Source organism: Mauremys reevesii, linkage group 21, assembly GCF_016161935.1.
Source record: "Mauremys reevesii isolate NIE-2019 linkage group 21, ASM1616193v1, whole genome shotgun sequence".
NCBI classification, from domain to species: domain Eukaryota; kingdom Metazoa; phylum Chordata; order Testudines; family Geoemydidae; genus Mauremys; species Mauremys reevesii.
The window spans coordinates 18,039,663-18,053,321 of NC_052643.1; positions in this window are offsets into that span (position 1 = coordinate 18,039,663).

Here is a 13,659-nt window from a genome sequence, read left to right on the forward strand (position 1 = left end):
CCCGTTAAGAATTTATAATAGCCCCAGAGTATTTGGGCCCAAGCAGGTCCTGGCTTTGTAGAAATCATGTCTTGCACATATTTGTGACACAGGAGAGGATGAATCAAGTTTTATGCTTCTCCGGCAGCACATAAATGATTCCTATCATCTGCCCAGAATCAGGCCAGGCAGTGAACTACTAATGACGCAGCGCAGCCATCATTGTGGTACCAACCTACCTTAGCAAGTGAATTACCGCCTCCTCAAACAGTGTTAAGGGTTTTGGCTAGCAATAATGATAGCTTCATAGACTAGTCATTCCCTCACCTGAGCTCCCTTCCAGCAGCGTGGTTGAAGGCAATTTTGAATGAGTGACTGGGAAGTTAATAGAAACACATTTGTTATTTTGTGTGGTCTTTGACAGCATGGACTGGAGCTCAGGACAGGTCTCCGATCTTTTGGGAAATGTACAGCTTCGGCGTCTTACGGTTGTGTTGCCTTTTGAGCAAACGCATTGGTTCCCAGGACTGACATAATGACAGCTTATTGTTCTTGTGGGGCTCTTCTTTCTCAGAGGCTGCATCCGTAAGCAGCTTGTCACTGGGCCATTACAATCTAGATTTACTTATTTCTGTGCTACTTAGCCTCAGAAATCCAGATCATTACTGTTTAATGCCAGAGTATATATTTTTTTCCAGGCCTGATTTCTCTTTGTAAAATAATAATAAAGAGGCGTGCTAATGGATAACACAGTGAGCTGGCTTTGCAAATCAGCCACTTATGTCTGGTGCTTGAGGGGCATCCCTGTTAGAAGGTTCAAACCTCTGGTTTGGCACTCAAAATGTAAATCCCTCCCTAATGGGACTAACAAAACAATGCAGTTTGCTTTCATGGTGTTTTTCCATCAGATTTTAATGGCTTTACCCTCAGCTCACAACCATTTTACAGCAGCAAAACTTCACTGTCTTCAGTTGAGCCACCTTGGTGCAAGAGAGGTCGGAATCAAGCCTGTTGTCTCCACTGAATTTGTTTTATTTTAATTACTCCCATTGTGCAGGGACAGTCATTCACACGACACTCTTAAAATCTGCGGGATTTTAAAATAAAGGACATGTGAATTATATTTTTTAAAACTATTAAAAATGGTGATATGACCTGGCAGGGGCGGCTCCAGACCCCAGCACACCAAGCGCGTGCTTGGGGCGGAATGCTGTGGGGGGCGCTCTGATGATCGCCAGGAGGGCGGCAGGCGGCTCCGGTGGACCTCCCGCAGGCGTGCCTGCGGAGGGTCCGCTGGTCCGGCGCGGCTTCGGTGGAGCCGTGGGACCTGCGGGAGGTCCACCGGAGCTGCGGGAGTGGCGACCGGCAGAGCGCCCCCCGCGGCATGACACCGTGCTTGGGGCGGCGAAATGTCTAGAGCCGCCCCTGTGACCCGGGCTGCCAACAGCTAGTATATTTACCGTCTCTGAGGCATAAAAGGACAAAGAAGAACATATCAGTAAAAATACCAAAATAATGTATAGCCCTGCTTTCTAATGTAAGAGAATTCTCTGAACTTTGAGCTCTTTGAATATACAGCCTGGATTTGAACAGTATTGCTGGACAGTTAGAGGAGGAATAGGTAAAGACTGACAAACCTATAAAGAGAGGGAAGCCAATCCTGTAAAAGTCCATGTCCAGGACTACCAATGAAAGGAGAGGGTGGGATATTAGCTTCTGGGATGAGCCCAAACTAAGTTTCCATAGCCCATCACCGTTTGCTTTGGGGAAAGCAAAAATTTTCCTGAAAATTGTTGATGTTTTCTTTAAAAAACAAACAAACAACCTGGAACATCAGTTTTCAACCAAAAATGTTTGTTCCTTCAAGAATTTTTTTTTTTAAATCACAGAAAATGTCAGCAAAAATGTTTGGGTTTTTTAGTTGTTCTCACAAAAGTTTTCTATGGGGGAAAAAGAACCGTTTTCCTACTAACTCTCATCTATAGTGACTGTACAGGTCTCCAGTCTGACAGAACAAACACCTGAGATTGGGAGGGATAATTTGATTAACTCAGAAATGGATTTGGATGATGAGTATAAGAGCAAGTCTGCATGGGAAATGATTTATCACCATGGACTGCTTGGCAATGTATTGGATGACAGAAACTGTGCTACATCACAGATGGTCTCCATTCAGGGCTGAAACTTCACCAAACAAGCCATTTCCACAATTTAAGCCTTTCAAATTTTACTCTTGGGGATCCTGTGGAAAAACAAGGATAGTAAATTTAAAGAACTGCCTGCTCTGCTCCCTGGATGGTGCTTATTTTGCAAATAAATTCTTACTGGCACATTTAGGGTCAGAATTGCAGAGAAATGGGAGCTCATCATTCAGTTTCTGGTTTTTTCCCTAGCATTTGAAGTAAGTAACCAGAAGGACCTAATTGTGCAGACTCAAGGGAAGGATTCTCAGTTTTCCACACTCACTTTCTGGGATATGTAGCTTAGGTACCAGTCAGGTACCAGCCTTTGTATGAACAGCTAATTTCTCGGCATGGCTCCAGAAGGCATAATTTGGGTGTGAGGCGACCTCCAAGCAAAGGAGGAGTGTGTGTTTGATGGTTCGCTGAGCATCACTCCTCCGGAGGCAGTGCCCCAGCATGGTGCTAAGGGATGTTATGGTGCTAAGAGCACATCTTTTGGATGAAACATTAAATCTGAGGTGCTAGCCACCTGCAGTACTGCCAACCCCACACTTTCAAAATTCATGAGGCAGGCCACAAAAAAACAGGAGATTAAAAAAAACTCTCTAGATTTTAAAGCCAAAAAATAGAATAACTGTTGGGTTATTTTCTGGTGTCATGGCCTTTAGGGTTCATGGTTTCAAACTTTTTTTCTGTTCAATTATGAGGGTTAGAACTTTTTTTAATTAAAGCTGAAATATTATAATTAATAACACGACTCCAGGAGCTGAGGCTTTAAGGAAGGCACCAAATACCATGAAACTTGCAATAAAATGGTGAGATTTGGCAGCACTGCACTGGAAATCATTAGAGGTTGTTTGGCTTGAACATCTCTCATTCACCCTGACTGGTGATGCTGGGAGAAAGACTGAGGTGAGAAAACTTACTTGGAACAAAAGACTCTGGCCTGTTGCGAGCTGTTAGTCTTAGAAGAGTATTTTTACTTGTGTTTGTCTGTAACCACTTCTGCCTCAATTCCTGATCCTTGGTATCGCTGGAACGTCTGCTCTTTGGTAATAAACTTGAGCTTGTTTTATATCCAACCAGCTCAGCAGAGTGTTTCCAACTGGAGGGTACAATCCTCAGCCGCACGAGCAGGCTGGTGCTGTGGATTGTCCTTTTCTGGGAGCGGGCAGCTTGCTGAGGTGCTGTGAGTGCTCCAGAGAGGGGCTGAGCCCTGCAGAGGATGTGGGCTGGAGGAGATCCAGGCGGTAAGAAGCCAGGAGGCCGTTGTCCGGTAAGCAGGCTGCTGGTGACAGGGCTCTGAGCCAGAGCTGCACAGCACAGAAGCACCCAGGGTGATAGGGCAGGCGGTGACCGAACCCCTTCCTGCTCTGGGTGAGCCCCCAAAGTGTCCCAGGTGCCAGCCAAGCAATACTGGAAAATGGAGCCTTTGGTTTATGCTCAAGACAAGGAGCACAGGGGCACAAGCAAGGCCAGCGCCTCTGCACCTGAGCTTCGGGGAAACACCCAAGAGGTGAGATGGTAGGTCAGTCCCCAGCCCCACTTGAACTATCGCTGTTTGATGAGACAGCCTAGGGGCCAAAGAGCTAATTGGTGGCAATTAGGATGATAGAAAGATTGGAAGCAGAGAAGAACCCTATGAACCATCCTGTCCCCCAAAGACGTTTTAATTAAAGCGTTGCTAAAGTATTAGTGAGGCTGGCAGTAAAAACTCTTCCCCTGCCTTTCTAAGGAGGAATCCAGATAAAGAAGGCAAAGCAGGCGGCCAGGTTGCTGGAAGGATGGTTGGACCCAGGTGATTCCCTGACACGTGTACAGCCTACGCTGTGCTACCTTTACAGAGCTGTAGCTACGAACGCAGCCCCTCTTAGGAGAAGGGAATACAGGCCACGTTCGGCTGCTACTGTACAGACAATACATGACAGATTTAATCACAACAATTAAAATACAAGGACCTCCAGAGGGTAAGAAAATGAGAGAACATTGTGGAAGGCTGGGGGGAAGGAAGAGGATTGCATTCTACACAACAGGAAAGAGGAATATTGTTTTTAACAACTATTCGATTCGCTGCCAGCGGGATTTTTTTTTTTTAATATGCAAAATGTTCAGTGAGCTTCAAATGAAGTTTCATGGCAGCTTGATTTTTCTACTCCCATCTGTGCAATACTACATTAAAATCAGCAGCTAGGCAATAATGCTTCCCCCTCCCCCTCCAATTAAGTCTCTGAACACTTTTTCTAAGCCTTTTCTTTCCTCTTTTATTTTGATATGCAAGACTGAGAGGAAGATAATCCCTTGTTGGGCCTCATTATGCGGTTTGTGGGGGTGGAGGGGACAGTTAATTGTTCTCAAGGTGATGTTATTTCAGGGCAGTTTATTTCATTTAAGCACAGGAGAAGCACATTTTTTGCAGCTTTGATTTGAAATGGGGTGGTAATACTCAGACAGTCATAACAGCAATTATTTTGAGCAATCAGAATTCCTATTTTTCCCCTAAATGATCATAAGCGATAACACAAATCTCCCCACAGTTGTTAACCACCCTGTCCAGGCAAAGAAGAAGTTAATTGATCCGAGGAGGATAAGCCTCTGACTTTGTGCCTCTAGGAAATGAAAATAGAACAAGAAATGACTGGGCAGAATCTGAATTTAGTGGAATTTTTGCATTTTAGTCACTGTACACAGTACTTCGGGAAAGCAGGAAATCTGGAAACCACTAGAAAAGTGGATTTACACATGCCGCTTTCCTCTCTGGAATTCTTCCTGGTTTCCCGGATGGCACAAGTCAGAACTGAAAACAACTTTGTAAGGGCTCAGTCAAGTGCATGGCAGAGCTTCATTCGCAATTTGGAGGGACTAGTAGTCAGCCCGGGAGAAGTCCAGGGCTGGCAGGATAGGAGGCCTTGCAAGTCAAGAATGACATATGTTGACAGAGCAGTGTGTGGCCCAGATCTAGAGTCAATGGAAGTGCTTGCAGGTCGGTATTGAGGCAAACTAACAGGTCTCTGGGAGTGAACTAGAAAAGATCTGAAGGGAATATCCTCTAGCTTTTGGTTCTATAAGGAAGCCTCAATTTGTATTTCCTAAACGCTCACACAAACAACAGCACAAAATAAACAGAGCAACATTCAAAGTAAAGAGAATTATTGAAGGAACAGAGGGAAATGGGAACACGGGATGAAGAAATATTCTTAATCTGAATATCTTGAGTTGCCAAACCTTTTCATGCATATTTCACTGGCATCTATTAATGCTGGAAAACCTTCCAACTGTCATAAAAGATTCAGCAGCTGCTTGAGTGAAGCCAAGACTTAAAAGTATTTTTTTAAAGGCAGAAATGTACAAAACCTCTTTTTATCTAAATTATGTAACACTTTAGAAGATTAAGGGGACTACAAAAGACTGAAGCCCACAAGTTATCAGTAGCTAGAAAAAATATGAGCACACAGAAGCTATGCTATAAACATTTTAGAACATCAAATAACATAGATTGCATTGACTTTTTTTATCCTTTAGATTGAGATAAAACAGCCATTCTGCATGAGAGAAGAATAAAATATTTCATGGAAAACAGTTCTTTGCAAAGTTACTAAGCAAATCAGCAAAAAACAAAACAAAACAATAGCCTCTCTAGCATGTTAACATGAATATAAATTCTTTATGGCCCCAAACCTGCAAATATCAGGCACATGCTTAATTTTAGTGTCACTGATGTGCACCACTGTTAGGCGAATCAGTGCCCATGATATTAGCAATACTGTGTTCTGTTCTCTGTCATATTCAGCTTAGTACTTAGAGATATAGGGGTCTGATTCTCCTCTCACATGTGGAGTACAGAGTTTGGACCTCTGTTGCCCTTCATGGAGTTACTTTTGCTTTACACCAGCGTAAGCAAGGTCAGAATCTGACTGATACTATGGTTAAATACCTTGGCAGACACTGGAGATACAGCTGTTCCATAACTTCCCTGAATGCACTGCTTTCTAGACAATCTAGAGGCATATGTGAAAATTTATGGCTGGCCTCAGGACTCAGGGAAGACATGGATGGCATTTCTGTGCAGCTGAGAAAAACCGGGGTGGGTTTTGTTTCTGCAAAACCAGAATCAGGTAGAGTTTGGACCCAGGTCCTGTTTCATTTGTGAGGGTTCTGAACACAGTTATGGCCTTGGCCTTTCCATGCTAGGTACTAATTTACTATAAACACACACAAGTCCCTGCTGAAGCACTCAGATAATACTTCTATTCTTCTACTCGTTATATTAGTTGCTGGCATGTGATCTTTTTCCCTGCTTGCTGGCTCCTCTTCCTGCCCTGCACTGTAGCTGATATGTATACATGGGTCAGCCCAGAGCTTTCCAGGCAAAACCCTGAGGGGCTTCCGGTCTACGGTTAGAGTGAATGGACAGAAGAAGTAGAGGCCCAGGCAAGGCAACAGTTTAGAAAGAAAGTAGATGCAGCCTTGACGGAATGCACTTACCTGGGAGATGGAAGCTGAGGGTGCATCACGTATTTTGAATGAGTGACTTATATGTAACATACCTGTATCTATAGGAGTATGTGTGAGAAATTAATTCTGTTACAGTAGAGAATCAGAGCTGATAGCCCCAACACAGTCCAAGAGGACATTTGAAATAGGAGATTGTGATCATTTGCATGCAACCTTAGGGAGGTCAGCCCCGCAAAGGAAGGGAGACAGTGAGACCATAAATCAGGAAATTAAAGGCTTTGGACTGTTCTGGATTCTATAATTTAGATTGGTCAAATGAGCCTAAATCATGCAGATATTAGAATAAATATGTCACCATGAGCTGTCAGCTGTTCATGCAATCATGACAACTGCAACTTAACTGCTTTCTTCTTCTTCTTCTTCAGCAGACCCTCATTCAGTTTACAAAGAAATAGAGGGCATATCCCATTAGCACAGAAAGTATTAGTTCCAGGGCTTCACATAAAAGATGTCCTTTTAGATTGCCATCCTCTTCTTTCAGATTGGCAAAGGCGTTGGAGCTATTCAAATGTGTGGATGTGTGTTTTGGGGGTGTGCGGTGCAGGAAATGTATACAGTCAAACTCTCCAAATGCTTTGATTTCCTTCTTTGGAGAAACAAGACGCTTGGAGTTCACAGAGACAGGTACATGAATTATCTGAACCAAAACTTTTCCATGTGCTTGTGGGGTGGCAGCTGACAGATGACTTTGCGATTGCAGAAGTCCTCTACCCCGTGGTCAGAGTTACCGAGTGTGTGCGTACTGCCTATTATCACAGCCAGTGTTTCCTGTCTGACTTCTTGGGTGAGGATGTCTGTAAAGTGCTTTGAAGGATCAGTGCTAAGCATCATTACTAACATATGCTCTGTGCGGCCTGCATTATTTCCTGTGTTCGTGCCTTTAGACGACATGCTATCTTGGGCAGGGGCTGACTGAGCTGAGTACAATGACAAAACCATACAATGGCTCTGTTACATCCTTTCTCCTTCCTGAAACCCTTAAAGAGGCAGCTGTCTGTCACTGTAGAACATTCCCTTTACTCCAGCCCCTAGCTTACTTTGTATTGCCCGGCCTGTAGACTGCACAGTCTGTTCATACTTCTTCTCTGTGAAGAATCCATTCAGCTTGAGAATCCGCAGTGCACACTTGCCTATAATGTAGTGCAAATGAGAGCTAGGATGACTTTCTCTTTTTATATCCAATCACAGCAGGGAAAATTATAGCGGTCCTGAAACAAATATTTATATTTTTCTCTGCATTGCTTTCATCGCTCATGTCCAATAGCCTGAACTTTTAATGAATCCTTAGGCAAGGCAGCGGAGCAGACTGATGCTTATTTGGATAAAACACAGTGTATCACTAGCCTGAAGGTGAACATGTGCCAATCCATCTTCTTCACTTGATGGAATTAAATGCACAAAGCCCTGTGTATTACATGGAAATCAATAAAATCTCAGTGCCAAGAAGAAATATGTTACCATTTCCCAGACAGAGACTGGACTCCAACTGCTTAAACTCTAAGCCCCTTAGTTTTAATAACATTTGAGGTTGTCTGTTTTTAATCTTTGCAAATAATGACAGATGCCCCAATAAAGTATCTATCAGCCACAGTGAGAAGCCAAACTGCGTCGGCCTTATGAAAGCATCATTATGAGAAATAAGAGGGAGAGCAGCTCCCTCTCCATCACTCACCAGTCAAAAAGGATGCCTTCTTTTTCATGGCTCCATAAAACTAGCAGTTGCTGTGACTGCCAAATTGGTCGATCAGAGTGAATGTAACCTCTTAGCAGAGACGGGAACCCAGCGTTTGGACTTGGCTGCAGTATTGGGCAGGACGCACACATGCCAAGAGTCAGCAATGGGAACCTCCTGGTTTGTCTTGCCTTGATGAGTGAGTGAGAGCTGTGCGAATGTGACTCTAGGCTAGAGATCGTCCTTTTGCAGGCCGTTCAGCAGTCCTGCCTCCATTCTAGCAACAGCCGCTAACCCGCACCATCATCCTAAAAGGAAAAATGTTTCACCAGGTCTAGTGCTTGGACCCTTCAAAAAACAATGACACTCCCTCACTCACTCACTCACCAGACCCCATCCTTCAGCCCAGGCCCACTGAGCTTGCTTGGTACTTTACATGAGACATGTAAGCCTGATAGCAGAGGACGAATCATAGAATATTAGGGTCGGAAGAGACCTGAGGAGGTCATCTAGTCCAACCCCCTGCTCAAAGTAGGACCAGTCCCCAGACAGATTTTTGCCCCAGATCCCTAAATGGCCTTCTTAAGGATTGAACTCACAACCCTGGGTTTAGTAGGCCAATGCTCAAGCCATGCTTTCCTCTGACTTTGTTGCTGAGGCAAAAAACCTGAAACCATCTGTGAAGGGGACAATGAGTGTCTTGGCAAAAAAAATCACTCTAACACCCAGAAACCCTGCAAGGTTGTCGGTCAGAATGAGGAGTTGTTCAAATGACAGATTCCTCTCTGAGCGTGCTCCTTTGTAAGGGCTGCCTGACAGTGTGGGCTGGAGAGGTATTACAACTAACTGTCCTTTAACAAAGAAACAACTACTACAAACTGACGTGGGAATAGTCCAGAAAGTGCCTCTCTAACAATGACATGGGGGCTGATCCAAAGCCAACAGAAAGACTCCCTGGCCTTGGCGAGCTTGGATCAGACCAGTTCTGAACCTCCCCTTCACCCCCACGGCAAACTGGATCAACTTGCAAGTCACAAGATTGTGCCTTTTGTAGCTTCCTCCCCTGCAAACCGTATCAGCGATCTGAAAATCAAACAACCATCTGTTCCTTCAACTCTCACCATAGCCGCAACAAAGAGTCTGCAACTGGGGCTTAGTGTATGATTTTGTTGATAAGCCAGGAGATAAATACATCTACAGCTTCCTCTCCCATGGCTCTACTGGGTCTGCATTTTAAGGAGAATGACTTGTCTGCTATAGCTAGGGAAAGAAGCTATTGTATGGCGTAAAGAAAAACCAGGAGAAGAGAGAGTGTGAGATGATACCATTTCACCACCACTTTTTTACTACACCTGAGCTTTAATTTTAAAATGTCTCCTTGTTCATTATCCTTGCAGCCATTATGTCCTAGTCCTCTTGCTATGAAAGGTCATGTTCCTGAAATGAAGTTATTCATGAGCTGTGCTGCTCAGTGAGGATGTATGGGCATTACCTATTGGTGCTGCACTAGTGAAGGCATTTTATGCCACATATAATTCTTGGGTAAATATTTGGGGGAATAATAAGAATTTCCAATACACTCCCTGCCAGAAGAAGCTGTTAGTTAGTGTACTGCCATCCAAGGCTCTGAACATACTTGGCTGCATTTAAGTCAGGATCTGTGCCAGCCCAGCCCCTGCTAATAAGTAATTAGAAGATAATTAAATCTGTAACATACAAAGGGAAACATCTGGGCCCACTAATTTATTAGATACCTTAATCTGATGAATGGAGTCCAGCGTGAAGGAATGCAGTGGTGCAGGCCCAGACCTCAGTATCACAATCCCATGAGATATCAAACAGGGTAGGCTGGGTTCACACCATGCCCATCAGAGGCGGGCTTCTGTACCCCTTCAAGCAGAGCATTCTCTGAGCAGGCATAAAACTGCCCAGGATCCTTCCTCTGCCAGAGGGTGTGGAGCTGGCTGAAGCTGCCCCCTCGGGGTGGCCAGGGGAAGGCAGATGGCAGATACGCTTCTGTGGTGCACCTTCTGGGATGCCTCCACCACGTGGGATGCTATAGAGGCCTGGCTGGCATTGGAAGCTACACCCTCATGTTAAATCCTGGGGGCAGGGAGGGAGAGTGGCAGCACTACAGGTGTAGTGCCTTCCTCACGTCTCAAACAGCTAATTAGTGCAAGAGGTTATCTGCCATCAGTAGGAATAAACGGGGGGTGAAGGGAGAGGGGGAGAAACCTTTGTAGTATCAAAAGCTCCCACCTGTATCCTCAATTGTAAGTAATGGATGAAATGTTGGGGCCATCCCCTTATCTGTTTAACCTGGCACGCTTCCAGCAAATGTCTCAGCTTCTGTCCAAAACAAATCTGGCGAACGTGGCTGTACCAATATAAGCAATTGAGCTTTTACTCCGTTATCTCTCTATGGACTAAAAGGAACCTGGAGACAAACCTGGTGGTTTATGTGAATGGAAAAGAGTAAGGGTTGGAGTAATTCTTTCTAATGCAGGTGTGGTGATTTTTGGCCAAGTTACCATAGCAAGTAGACACTGTAACTGAGATCGTGACACTGTGCTGGATGCTGTCCATACTCATAGTAAAAGGCTGTCCCTGCTCTAAACAACTTCTAGTTGAAATGGAAAAGGCAGACAAAGGAAGCGTTATTATCTCCATTGTCTCAATAGGTTCTGCAGCTGAGAACTGTGCCCTGCACCTCGGTATCCTTATGGCCACTTTAGCTGCCTAAATACTGATTTGAGCACACAGAGGCGGACAGGAATCTCCTAATTTACATGTCTACATTTGAAAATTGAGCCCTGCATACACTTGTATAAACAGCACTGATTTCCCCCCCAGTCAATCATGGAAGGAACTGGCCACAACAGAGCAGAAATCGTTATCTTCAAAACCACCTGTCTGTTTTCCAGAAAAAGAGACGCTAACTAAACAAAAGTGGCCAGTGTTAAAGGAGGAGAATCACTGACGATAATAAGAAGCCTTCAGCCAAGTCTGTAATACTTGGGGTGTTAGGACTTCTCATATATCCCTAATATACAGACTACCCAGCTTGGGATGATTCATAGCCATAGAGCTCTGGGGAAACCAGACCAAAACCAAAATTCATGGGGATGCATTCAGTCCATCACTTGTAACCATGAAAATCCTCAACCCTGCAGATGCCAAGCCCCAGTATTAAAACATTTCAGTCCTTAAATATTGCTTCCATTGTTCCATTCCAGCCACTTCTTATATTTATCCTTGATGAGTATAAACATTACCTTATAAATTACCATTTTTCTGTTCCACACAGCAGTTCCCTGTTCTCAAAGCACAGGAAGCCCGCAGCTAACTTAATGACAATCGCCAAGCTCCAAAAGCAGTGCGGTGGTTTTTAGGATCCCAGAATGCTAAAAAAAGAACAACTCGTCAAAGGTCAGGACGGAGAAGGACGATCTCATTGGCCATGATGAGAACCTTCTACCTAGGAATATGAGTGGCTCCTAGAATGCCTGCTTTCCACGGGGCGATCCACCAAGGCTACCGTTTCCTGAATGAGCTACAGCCGGTCAACATGTGCAGTGTGCTGAAGCGTGAGCTGACGCAAGAGCCTTCAACCTGCTTGTTAAACGCTCAAGAGACTCGTAAGGCAGCTCAAAGCTAGGCATTACCATGTAAAAAAGCACCAGTTAGACAAGGCAGATGTTGTAATGACTTCTGCTGCCTACGAGATGATTGCCAGTTTGAACAGAAGGACATAAATTCTAGGAAATGGAAATGTTTAAAGGTCTTCTCATACCTTCCTTATTTCCTTTCAGATTTATTCTTCTCTGCACTTTTCTCTGCTCTCTGAGATCTCTTTGGCTGCTGTTTAAATGCCACAGGCCAAATTCAGCACTCTGTTAACTTCAAAAGTGCTATGCTTGCTTCTGTTAGAACTGAATTGGTGTCCCCTGGATTACTGTATAATTTAAACAAAGAAAAACAATACATAATGCAGTCTTTTATGCAAAACACCCATTGACGGGCTGAAAAATACAGGCATGATTTGAAAAGACCAATACGGTGCTTTGTACCACCTTTCAGCTGAGCATCTCAAACCACTTTATAAGCATCGATTAACTCCGCCTGACCTCAAACCTCTCTTACTACCCACATTTTTCCAATGGCCAGTGTGAGGCCCAGCAAGGTTAAAGTGACTTGGTCACAGTCCCACAGTAAGTCAGTGGTGAATTGGACGTAGAATCCAGCAGTCCCTCCCAGTCCCCTTTCTAACCACTAACCAACCTGCCACTCCAGTTCAACTCCTCTGTGTCTTGCCTTTTATAATGCTTGATGAGCTGTCCTCCCTAAAGTGCCATATGTCCATGCATGTCTTAATTAAAGCCATTACTCAAGTCTCAAACATGTCTATGTCACGACAGAAATCCAGCCCAGTACAGAGAGCTTATTCACCACTGTGCCCCACACAAGAGCGGGTCTAGTCTTGTGTGAGCCCTCTGCATTGAGCTCAGTTTCATCCCATCATAGGAAGAATAATCCCTATCATTCACTGATGATTTATAAGACATTGCCTGACCAACCTGCACCGAGGAAGGCAGAGAACAACAGCATGGCCTGATAGTCTCCTGTCAGTCAATAACAAGAAGAGACCAGTATCTGCTGAGCCTGAGCAATTTCTATACTGCTGTCAGGAGGGGCCAGCTGCTGCAGACCCATTGGCCAAACTTTTTAGCACATCAGCCATCTTATTAGCTGGGCAAGTGGAGGAAAAATCTCACCCAGCAACAGGTACTGAGAAAGGATGTCCCTTAACATGGGATATCTGCCAGCTCTCAAAAATGCAATGAATCCCATCAACCCTTGAATTATAGATAGTCCTGTCACTCCAGTGGGGCACAGCAGAGAAGAGAGAAATGGGTGAGACCTCTGGGGACTGAGTGAGTGAGTGACAGCTGAGAAGATGTAGTTGTTTCCCAGTGGAAAGGGATTAGCATTACAAACCAAGGAGCGGCTCTCAGATTTTAGGGAAAGAAAAAATGTTGAATGAAACCAGATAAAATAATAAGAAAGAGTCCACTTTTTTTTAAATTACTTTCTAGTTCAAGAGGAGAAGAAAAGTTTTAAAATAAGGGAAATCTCTGTCAGAAACTGTATGTTTTATGGTGAGCTGGATTCAGAGAAAGGAGTCTTTGAGTCCTAGAGCAGGCTTGGCCATATATTCCTAATAATCATTTCTGCACTTTGCTTACTGGTGGGCCTGAGACATCAGAGTGAATTAGTTACTCTCCTAGGGCAATATTCAGCCATGTACACAAG